This window comes from Rattus norvegicus, chromosome 4 (genome assembly GCF_036323735.1).
Source record: "Rattus norvegicus strain BN/NHsdMcwi chromosome 4, GRCr8, whole genome shotgun sequence".
NCBI classification, from domain to species: domain Eukaryota; kingdom Metazoa; phylum Chordata; class Mammalia; order Rodentia; family Muridae; genus Rattus; species Rattus norvegicus.
The window spans coordinates 146664676-146677200 of NC_086022.1; the positions used below are offsets into that span (position 1 = coordinate 146664676).

A 12525-nucleotide genomic window follows, 5' to 3' on the forward strand; every position below is an offset into this window, starting at 1 on the left:
CAGTCCGCAGGTCATACACAGGACACATGAGTTATATATATTTTGCAGACATAAAATCAGTCCTGAGGCTTTGGTGGTAGGTTAGTAGGTAAGGTATTTTGTCATGCAAGCATGAGGACCACACTGCACTCCTCAGCCATTTAAATGGTGAATGAGTTGGCAGCCTGCCTATCATTACAGAACATTCATGACATAGGCAGGAATCCCTTAACAAGCAAGGTAGCTACATTAATTTCAGTTTCAGTTTTTAACGAAAGTATAAAAGACCCCGCTGTAATAAATAAGGTTGAAGGCATTCAAGGAGGACTCTCAATGCCAGCTTCTGAGCCACCACAAGCAAAAACAAAGGTACTTATACACCCAAAGAAACAAAATCATGCATACATGCATGGACACCACACAAACACATGTCAAACATAGTAAAATAAAATCCATACTAATGTGTATATATCAGATTACTTCCTTGGATTCCTTTATACTAAAAGTCAGAAGGGTGCTACCAAAGCTCAGAGTCTTGGAAATCCAACTGTGAAGTAATGGGCTAGCACATGTGCTTCAAGAAGCCAAGGAAAAAACAGAGGAGAATTGACAGACAAACGTAGGGACAGGCAGTACTGCACATGTTATTTCCCTTGGTGAAAAATACGATCTGAGAGATCATAGGCTCCGAGAGCCACAATGTCAGGAGCACAGAGACAAGAGGACAGCAGTGCTGATGACAGCGGCTCATGATTGGGACCCTCAGTTTTTCCCTGGAAGAAGAATGTCAGTGTCACCAGGCTGCCTTGGTGAGAAAGTTTGTTATTTGGAAGAACAAGTCACAATCCAGAAGCTACTGAGGATCAGAAAGCCCTGACTCAACTTCTCTCAGTAGTATTCATGACCAATGACTGTTTCTTGTTTGATATAATATTATAGGCACATACTACCATTTTCGCGTCTTAGGTGTATGTTAGTGAACCAAGTTCTAGCCATCATGCTACTAAAGCAAGAATTAAACCCACTGAGCGATATCCCCACCCTGCAAAGTGTTTTGTGGGGGGTTGAAGGTACACTTCCATGCAGATGTGTCACTAGCTCATCCCACTGCTGTGAATAGCTTATCTGTTCTTAAAGTCACATATTACTCCCTTTTCTATATGCCATTTAGTGACATCCTCCAGAATAATGGGAGCCAGCCCTTTCTCAACACCTCATGTTTCATTCCTCAGGGATTGGATAGTATGCCCATTTGTCCTGGTGAGATCCCAGTTCTCATCAATGGGGAGCTGCAGTTCATTCAAGTCTTGCCAACTCATGGCACAACAAGCAAGCTCACCAGCTGCTAAGGCCACTGTCTACATAATCATGCCTAATTGGTAGGAAACACTGGCCTCATTACAGACCAGCCAGCGATGTCCAATTATTTATACAAATGCAAAGGAGAAATGTATTAAATCCAAAACAGTATAAAACCCAATAACCACTTTGGTGACTGTGGAATCTTATTTGTTCATATTATGTTCTTATCAAACATGGTATGAGTATGATGTAACAAGACCCTCTGTGCAAGGGACAGAAGCAGGGTAGTCGGCCAGAAGAACTAAAAGTTGCCAACTGTGCCAACGCTGGACAAGAGCATGCTCACACACATTACAGAGAGTTTTACAGTCCTACCTTCTTCCTGCTACAAGCAGGAGAGATGGAGGTACCAAGTTCAGAGCTGCCACCTCCTACAGTTTTGTTCAGACAGGAAACAGGAACAAGAAATTCTCTTCTGTATTCAGGGTGGCCAAGGACCAACCTTTATGTTGTAGACTTATGTTCAGTTTTAAAACATGGCTGAGCTGTTAAGGAAATTGTTGAAAGCATAACATCTATTTCATAAACCTTGCTTTATTGAGTACAGGTTTGTGGTAATAGATTCATGTGTTGATTGGTGTATATGTCCATATTGTATATCTCTGTATATGTACATGTTCGTGTGTGTGTGTGTGTGTGTGTGTGTGTGTGCAGGACTGTGGAAACCAAAGGTTGATGTCAGGTGTCTTCCTCAATGGCTTGTCACTTTATTTTATGAGACAGTTTCCTGACTGAGTCTAAAGCTTGCTGATTCAGCTGGGCTTGCTGCTCAGTGACCCGCTAAGATCCTCCAGTCTCCCTCTACTTGGTGCAGGGATCAGGCATGCACTGTCATGGTCAGGTTTTCCTTGAGCGCCAAGGATTGAAATCAGGTCCTCATTTTGGCATGGCAAGCACTTCACTGACTGAGCCATCGTCCCAGCATAAGAATTGTGGTTTGATGTGCATGCAAATGAAGTTCCTAAGGGTGGCACATCGCATTGATTGTCAGTTTGAGCTCTGCACTGCATCAGTCAGTAGTGCTTATTATTGGCACTGTGCTCAACCCGTCACTGAGAGAGTTAACAACACTTACAAAATCCTCTCCCTTCGGAGTGGAGCAAACAGCCAATTTGGGAGATAAAAGTTAGTTCCCCCATGCCCTGCACTCCTCTGGGGCATGTACAGCCTGCTTGCCTTTTATCTCTTTGCAACTACAGTGATCTTTCTGCATTGAAATATCTTCACGCTTTTCTGTACTCTTAGAGGAAGTGCCAGATCCTTACTTAAGGTTGCTCATGAAGTATGGCAGGGAATAGATTATGGATCAGAAAACTTTTGTGCAAAGGCCCAGAGAGTAAACATGTCTGACTTTGCATGCTGCACAATCTATGAAACAACTGTGCTTCTCTGTTCTTGCAGTGCTGGAGCAGCCAGTCAATGAGCAGGTCTGACTGCAGCCCAGTGCACTTGACACATGAACAGCAGGAAGCAAAGGCTGGTAGCAAAAGCCTCCTCACCTACACACATCCCAAAGACTGTACCATCTTATGACCTAAGATCTTATTATAATATAATAAAATGTATTTTATGCATAGCAGTATAGTTTACTTATACACGTGATACACAGATATGCACTCATTCACATAAAATAAAAATATATCTTTAAAAAGGGAAAAGTATATAGTCACTCAAAAAGAGATTTCAGTACCTGACTTCAGCTAGCTTAGATTGATAAATAGACTTAAAAACACTCTCAATTTAAATCTATTGGCAATAGCCTCATGGAGAGTTGGTTTGGCTCTTCAAGACAGACTACAATAATTAATAGGTCATACTTGCTATTCAGGAAGATGAGGGCATGATTATACAAATGCCATGTACTTTCAGTGCCTGCTCTGATACCTCATTTACTCTGAGGAGCCCCTGTCTCCTTGCTACTATTTTCTATCTCTTCGGATTAGCCTCCTGTCAGTCCACAAAGCTCTGTAATGAAATAACACAAGATGGGTGGTTTATAAATAACAAGTTTACTTCTCAAAATAAGACAAAAATAAAAGAATGGAATCTATTTCTTGTGGTTTTGGAGGTTGGAAGGTTTCCTCATTCTAGAGTATTTTCTAACGAATAAGCACTCACCTAGTAGTTCATAACCACCCTTCTTCTGATATCCTGCCCTCACTCAGAGGCAGAATGGACAAAGGAGAATTCCGAGGACTCCTTTATGATGCTCCCAATTCCTTCAACCCCATTGCCTCCTGGAGGCCCTTTGTCCTAACATCATCATAATGGGCTTAAGGATTTCAATGCCTGAATTGGGGGAGGGAAATTCATCCTATAGCATTTTTCTTTTCTTATATATTTTATTGGTTATTTTATTTATTTGCACTTCAAATATTATCCCCTTCCCATTTTCCCCTCTGCAATCCCTCTATTCCTTTCTACCTCCCCTGTCTCTATGAGGTCTACACCATTTTTCTACTTGTGCACTTTATTACTCCCTTCTCAAGACTTGATGAGACTGTAGAAATATTAAATTAGATTTTTTTTGGTTGTATTGCTGCTGCTGCTGCTGCTGCTGCTGCTGCTGCTGCTGCTGCTGCTGCTGCTGCTTTTCCTTGGGGCCTCATGTACATCAAATTTGTTTCAAATTACTATGTAGTATAGCATAGCCTCGAACACTTGAGACTCTTACCTCCTAAATACTGGGACTAGAGGCTTGGGTCACCATATCCAGTTAGTGCTAGAGATGAAACCTGCGATGCCCTGTGTGCTAGGCAAACAGTCTACCAATTGAGCTCTATTCCCTCCTCTGATACATGTCAATTAACAAATACAGAATGTTCATTTATACACTTCTGAGATGAAATCTAAGACCAAGGTGCTGGCAGACTTGATGTCTAAGAATGTCACATTTGTTCATACATGCCACTGTCCCCGTATGACTCAAAGGAACAGACCAGTTCTGTGAATCCTTTTTGATATAAGTACAAATGCTTTCAAGAGGGCTTCACCCTCAGGCCAAACCAACTCCACCAAAGTCCTGACTCCTCATATCATCACCTTAGAAGTTAGATTCCAACATACAATCTTTAAGGAACAAGAACCTCTAGAGCATAGGATAAATCTGGAGAAGGATTGACAAAGCTCGGGTCTATTATCAGTTGTTTTAATTTGGTGTGACAGTATAAACATGAACTTTATATAATATAAGGATAATGTCAAATGACTTACTGTATATAAGACAGCCCTCACCAAGAAATAATTATCCATCGCTGAAGGCAGCAGTGATGATTCTGAGAATTCTCATTCTAATAATTGTCGGAGAGTTGCTGGAGCTTACAGGATAAAAAGCCAAATTCTACTTTCTTTTCAAACTAAATATTTATGTATTTATATATTATACATCTTAATCTTAATATTAAATATTATATCTTACATCTTAAAAATAATATATGGGATTAAAGATGACTCAGCAGCTGAAGTTCTTGCTGTGCAGGAGGTGAGGACTGGAGTTCAGATCCTAGACCCTAAGTTAAATCCAGTTGACTTGGTGATCCACCTATAATCTTCAAAAGTTCACAACAGAGATAAGGAATCCCCAGAGTGAGCTGGCCAGATGGTAAAATGGTGAGTTCAGATTTCAAGGAGAGTTCTGACACTGCAACATTGGGTGGCAGTGGTGAGTGATCAGGGAAGATGCCTGACCATCACTTTATGACAAATTCAGATCCTGCCATTCCATTCACACAGGCAATCTCTCTCTTCATGCAGGCAAACTCTCTCTCTCTCTCTCTCTCTCTCTCTCTCTCTCTCTCTCTCTCTCTCTCTCTCACACACACACACACACACACATAAAATAGATAAATATAAAATAAAATTATATTAGACAAGCTTCAAGAAAGCTTGCCAGTCTCCGTTCCAAGTACCAGGCACGGGAGGAAACAAGTCTCACTTTCCCTCCTGTTGGTATATCCTCAGTTTCTTCTTTTCTTTCTTCCCTCTGTCCTCCTCCTCTTCTCCCCTTTCCTCTCAAAGCTCCGTGAATGTGGCAAGAGCAAGCAAAGATCTGTGAAGAGAATTTAGCCACATAATTTGTTTCAAGTGCATCTTGGGAATTTATGCTTCCATACTAGCAGAAGCTAAGGGGGATACTTTCCTCCTCTGATATGTGCACCATAAAGCAGAATAATTTTCACTGTCAGAATCACTGAGCTAAAAGATCAGAGGTGTATGCCTATGCTCGGAGGACTTGTCTTATCTACTACCACTGAGCACGGACTATAGATGAGATTATAACCTGCCTCTTGGAGAATGATATGTCAGCCCTGTTGGCAGAACTGGAATAATCAATAGCCCTAAAGCAAAATGAGCTACGTTCTCGGAAATACCCTGCTTCCCACTTGAATGGGCAGTCAGGGAAATACAGGTAAGAGATGGACGCACCGTGCATCTTCACAGCTCCAACCAATCATTCCCTCCTTTACCTCAAGCAGGCGTGGCAAGTGTGAAGAGAAGACAAGGTGCATCCCAATACTCTTCGTGAGAGGCTCAGATGCACTTGAAACTTGATAAGAAACAACAGTAGAAAATGCATACATGGGACTTTAAAAGGCCAAACAAGATAACTGTCATCAGGACAAAGAAGTAAATTGGCTTCAACTGGCCTCTACTAGAAAGAACATTTTGAGAACATTCTATATCTGCAATAAGCTTTAAAATCTAAGTAGGATCTGGAGCTGAGAGGTGACTCAATGGGTAAAAACTCAATGCACAAGCAATAGGGTGAGTATTTGTGTCCCCAGAATCCACATAGCATTAGGACATAGGTGGTAATCTTGTATAAAATTCCAGGAGACAGAAACAAGGACTAACTAGATTATTAAGAGACCCCCTACTTCTAAACAAAGTGGAGAGCTACTGAGAAGAACAGAAGTTAATTTTGGATCTGCACAATCATGTACAGAAATGCACACATACACACATATCAGCACACACATGTTTGTATGCATGTAGGCATGCATATGTGTATCCATACACACCACATAGACATTCACAAAAATAGCATAAAAATAATTGTAATCTTGCAAAGAGTTTTTTTCAAAGCCATAGACCTTGAAACTCAGCCTTTGGTTTTAGATTATTGGTCTGTGGCAATGATAGTCATTGAGAGTCTCTGAGTAGGGAATGAACAATACATGGTCTCTGACACTGAGCCTTGTAGCTCTATAGGGTTGAATTATAGGAGTAAGCAGTTGGAAGCAATGGGACTGAGAGAGCAACTATCAGATCATCTGTTCTTAGTAAAGGGAAGAGAAAGGGGAAACAAGCAGGATAGACATTCCAGGAAATGACAGATGGCAAATGACCAAGTGTGAAGATGTGAAACTCTCAAAGTGCCAGGGTCCAGGACAAAGGGATTGGGTTGAATTTGTGGTCATAACAAGGCATGAGATGCAGAAGGAAAGCAGTGAGAGAACAGAGCTAATAAGATCTACACTAAACTGAGTGGCATACCTATAAACCAGCTAAGCAGGTCTATTGAACTGCAATGGTGGTGAGGGTCACCCGACTGTTATCTTCCTCACTAAAATGAAGTTTTCTAGTTGGTGGAAAGTTCCACATCTTGGGAAAATGCCAGGGACATGGAGCTAACAAACAGCTGAGAAAAAAAATCAGAAAGATGTCAGGTATAGATGATATGAGAGGAAATTTTTCTTACAGTAAAAGGAGGAAGAAGAGAAAGACAAAAGATGAAAGAAAATATTTAAACAGGGCCCCTGCTTCATAGAAATAGTCTGAATTTTCTTTTGTAAACACTTTTCAAAGCATAGAAGAATGGCCTTCTTGTCTTTATTTTTCTTTAAATTTTTATTCTAGTAAAATTACAAAAAGAAAATTGTGTGTGTGTGTGTGTGTGTGTGTGTGTGTGTGTGTGTGTTTTCATGGCAAGCAAGAGGAGGACAGAGAACAACTTGCAGGAATTTGTTCCTTTTTACTACCATGTGGCTTCTGAGGATTAAATTCAGGCCATCGGACTTGATAGCAATCATTTTTACATGCTGAACTATCATAATAGTTCTTTATTGTCTTTATGAGAGTCCTGATTTGTATAGGGTTAAAAAGGAGGGAAACACAGCACACCTAGGCATAGTCAGGCCCATTCACAGGCTGTGTGTATACACTATGAGAGAATAACTCAGAGGAGACAGCTACCCAATGAGTCTGATTTTTCATTGTAAAATGGGATGATGGTAATAATGAAGACATAGTGCTGGTGGTAATAGGAATTCTGGTGATGATGGTGATGGGCATTAGTGAGAAAAATAGTGATGATAGTAATGATGGTGATAATTAACATGGTGGGATGGCAATAATAGTGGTGATGGTAATAATGATGGACAAAATCATGAGGATAGTGATGATGGTGGTGATGGTGGAAGAGATGATAGTGATAATGCTGATGTGTTGGTTATGATGGCATGATGCTGATGATGATGGTGGTGGCAATGGTAAAAGGGATGCTATTGATGGTATGATGATGGTGATGATGATGGTGATAATGGTGATGATGATGATGGTGGTGGTGGTAGGGACCATAGGGATGATGGTGATTGCTTAAGGATAAGGATTATGATAAAGGTGATAACAGTGATGTTAACAATGAAGATGATGATAATTATATAGTTTTTAATGGTGAGAAAGGCTTGTTAAATAAAAGTTTAAATGGCCTCCAGTCACTCAAATATTTACACTCCAGTGTCATAATACTGTGTGAACCTGACACAAAGGACTTAATATTTACAAGTAGCTACAGCTCTTGGAATGGGGAGGGTCAGAAAATAAGAGTGGTAGATAATAAACTAATCAAGCAGATAAATCATTTTAAATACCTATGAAGCCTCATTAGCCCTAGAGGGGAAGAAACGTGAAACTATGAGATAAAAATTTATTACAATAAAGAAGGATATTAAAGAAGATTTATAACAGTATCCCAAAGCCGATTATTAAATTTGGCAATGCAACTTGGCTATGGAAAGTAGAAGATAAAGAAACAACATGGTAGTCACAGTTATGGGTAAATTGTGCTTGTACCTGAGGCTTAAAGAAGAATATTTCCACCCTGAAAATGTACATACACACACACACACACACACACACACACACACACACACACACGCATATGTTCATACATTATCTTCAGTAATCAATAATCAGAATTTACATTTTAAAGAAAACAAGAAGTTAAAATAGTGTCTTAGAGAGTGTTCAGTGGATGAAATGGCTGTTGTACAAGCATGGGAAACTGGGTTCAAATCCCATCACTTACATAAAAGCCAAGAATAACAGGGCACATCTGTAGCGATTAGTGTTCGATAAGGCAGATGGAAAGGGGTAATCTGAAGCTTATGGGCTAACCAGCCTAGCTGTATTGATGCACTGAGATCCCCATCTGAAAAAATAACATGGGGGATAATTAAGGGAGGCACCTGAAGTTGGCCTCTAATCGACATACATACATACATACATACATACACACACACACACACACACACACACACACACACACACACACACACCACACTAAAAGAGACTAAATATATCAAAAGAACTAAGAAAGCCTCAAACTCTAACTAAATATTCAGTAAGACAGAAGACTTAGAAGTCAGTAGAAATTGTTGCATGAAAAAGAAGTTTGGGGTTTGGGAAGTAGAGTGCAGACGTAGAACTGTAGCTCAGGAGAGAGGAACTTACAGTTACCTAGAATGTTCTGAGGATGAGAGCTCCTAAAGAGCCTTGTATCTTCTATAGGCCCTTCTGTAAGGTTAATCCATGGATTTTAACCTCAATGATTATGGAGAGGTTGAAATGCTGGAACACCAGAACTAAGTTGTGTTGTGACATCGTTAGCTCCTATCATAGTCTTTTATCGTTCTGTTCTTTGTCTGACCTGACAACTTTGTGACAGTTGAGTAAACCATTTGGAAACTATAAGCAGAGCACTGGCTTCCCATCAAAGAACACTGTCAGTGAGCATCTGAGGACCCAAACAGGTTCGCAGCTTTGGTTTAACCTTCCTACCTAATGTTTCTACAATATATTCAAAAAGTGCCTTGATTTATGACTTTTATTATCCTATTATTTTAAGTACTTCACGGAACTGCCTTCACAATGAAGCAAGGAATTTAAGGTAACATAAATCTGTGTTCCTTAGCCATGGTCACATATCCCCTTTGACATGAGAGATGTGCTTTTTACATCTATTGTTACAAGGTGTTGAGTTCAGTATTCAACAATGAACCAAAACAAACAAGAACAGCCAAAGAGAAAAACAAAACAAAAAGGACTTAGGAATGCCAGTTCATTCAAATCAAAAAAGTCCAATGGAGTTCTCCCCTCAAAATGTAGGTCCCACTGACACTCCTTCTGTGGTGTCTGGATCAGTTAGAAGTCTTGATTTAGCAGCTACCGAAAACAAAATGGTTTGTAAGGAAATCATAAATGTCTTGTAGCTTAATCTAGGAGGCTCTGGAGCTAACAGAATGTTTAAATTTTATATCAAACAGTGGCATCGTGACCTCCAAACAAAACCCTCTATTGCCTTTGTCTCTGGGCTCTGCGATTTCTTTTGTACATGCCATCAATCCTTCTGCTTCTGAAGTAATTGCCACAGGTTCAGACTTTAGATAGTTCCTAGCTTTCTATATTGGTCAAAGATAAGCCTTAGATTTTTGCCCACAAACTCAACATGGGTGATCTGTTTACTGAATAATGATTACTATAATTCAGGGAACAGGATATGATGATTGGCATGAGCTAATTTGAACCCAATGAATATTAAATTGCATGAGTTAAAAACGAGAAGTGTAGCAGTGGTTCCTCACCAAAGTATGGAGGATTGTGCTCAAGCTTCAAAGTGGAAAATGACTTTTTGCTTTGATTTTCATTTTGGAGGGGCATTGTTGAGAGAGAGAGAGAGAGAGAGAGAGAGAGAGAGAGAGAGAGAGAGAGGAAGGAGGAAGAGGAAGAATACGAAGAATATGAAGAAGAAGAAGGAGGAGGAGGAGGAGGAGGAGGAGGAGGAGGAGGAGGAGAAGAAGAAGAAGAAGAAGAAGAAGAAGAAGAAGAAGAAGAAGAAGAAGAAGAAGAAGAAGAAGGAGAAGAAGAAGGAGGAGAAGAAGAAGAGAAGAGGAAGAAGAAGAAATTAGGTGTGTTGTAAAGGTGAGAATCAGAGAGGTGTTGGGAAGGGTGAAATATGAATAAAAGTACTGCATTAAAATTTTTTAAAGAAAATAGACCTTCTCTAAACTAACAACCTGATTTCTGAAAATCCTACCTTTTGTCTTATGTAAATATCCTCTTACTAATATTTCCACACATTTTATTTTGTTTTGATGCATGGGAATGTTAAATAGGTACTGTTCAGCCAAACCAAAACAATAACAAAAACTCTCACTATTTAAAACAGTCATTGGATAACTTCTATGTACTCTTTGTCCATTTGGAAGTAATTCCATCTTTTCATAGATGAACTGTTCTTAAGAAGATAATAAGTAACATTATGAATATTTATGACTGTAAAATGTTCTGTCTGTGCAGCCCGTAGGCTTCTGTGAAGCTCCTCCGTTAAGGAGCTGTCTGTGAGTTGCTCTGGTCACTGCCGAAACCTCTGCACTGCACATTTACAACACTTGGTCTTCAGGAGGCAGGGTCTGTACGTATTCGTCACAGCCTATTCGAGCTCAGCGTAAGTAACACTGTTCAGAATGCCAGATCAACACAGCCCAGGAGAAATCTGTGAACACTGGAGAAGTGCTGCAGAGTAGTTGGTAAAAGCAAGACACATTCTTTATGAAAGGCAGTAGGGTGTGCGTCGCAGAGGGAAGAAATGTGTGTGAAGTTCGCCTGCCAAGGCATCTCTACACACCGATACACAATGCCACTCTTTACAAGCTGGAAGGAAAAGTTCAATGTTGTTTGTATACTATATTTTCACAGTGATTAATTCCAAGTGTGAATCCACACGGGAGAAAGGCTTACTTTCAATGCAAAGGGCTGACATCACTCATATTCTCAGGGGTCTTGCATTGTACCATCCCTCAGGCTGGATCAGCTCTCTTCAGAAAGAGTGAATGAAGAAAGAGAGATTCTACACACAGGTTCCTATTGAGGAAGGTAAACTTTTATTCTTTGCTTAATCCCATAGCCCTACTCTCCACTCTCCTTAATACTGCACTGACCTCTGACATATGGGAAAAATAAAACCTACAGGAAATAAATGAGAGAGAGGGCATTGTGAGAAACTTGTGTTCCTTCATAAGAACCTGGGTTTGAGTTATTAAAAGCTGGTTTAAAATAAAAGAGAATGTTAGCAAAAATCCAAATCAAAACAATGACTACCCAAAGCCAGACACAGTGAAACATGTCTGCCTTCCTAGCACTCTAGATAAGATATGAGGATAAGGAAGGCAAGGCCATCCCTGGCTACATAGAAAGTTCTAGAGTTCTAGGCAATCCTGTGCTGAATACAATCCTATTTAAATGAAATATATATATACATATATACATATATATAAACAGAATACATATATACATATATATAAACAGAATACACAAAAACCCCAATAGCAATAACAGCAACAAAATATTTTTATGAGCTATCTTCATTTTTTGATCAAATGCAAAATTAAATTCAAAACTTTTAATCACCAATAAGACTCTTTACAGGGAAATCAGCAAATCATACAGTATATGTAGAAAATGGAGGCTGCCCAGCATCCTCTAATTCAGGTCATTGCTAGTTTCTATAAACAAGAAGATTCTATTTGGGACAACAACTCTTCAGTAACTTCTTCCACAGGAACCCCAGGGAGAGTGCTCCACCACAGCCCTTCATTTATTGACTAAATGCTCATTGATTCCTGCCACTTGCCAGGCACTGTTTACCAGCCTCTGAATATGGCGTTCTCTAACCCCTGCTTGATTCTAGTTTGGATGACTGTGAGCTAGGACTTAAAGATTAATCTCTTTAGCTCGTCTTTGTTCAGAAACACCAGCAGAGGTGGCCTCCTGCAATTTGTCCTGGGTTTTTGTTGTTGTCATTGTTGTTGTTTTGGTTGGTTGGTTGGTTGGTTGGTTGGTTGGTTGGTTGGTTGGTTGGTTGGTTGCTTTTTGTTTGAATCTTGTTTGTGTCAAACCTATGCT

At 39.9% G+C, this 12525-nt stretch overlaps 1 long non-coding RNA gene across 1 annotated transcript in view; it reads right to left on the reverse strand.

Annotated features, from left to right (window-relative positions):
- Positions 1-3545, reverse strand: part of LOC134486832 (uncharacterized) — a 39200-nt gene extending 35655 nt beyond the window's left edge. Inside the window, exons 1-2 of the long non-coding RNA XR_010066254.1 lie at positions 3460-3545; positions 3159-3306 (exon numbers count right to left, since the gene is read on the reverse strand). This is a non-coding gene — a long non-coding RNA (uncharacterized LOC134486832). The remainder of the gene's footprint in view (positions 1-3158; positions 3307-3459) is intronic.
- Positions 3546-12525: the final 8980 nt, after the last annotated feature.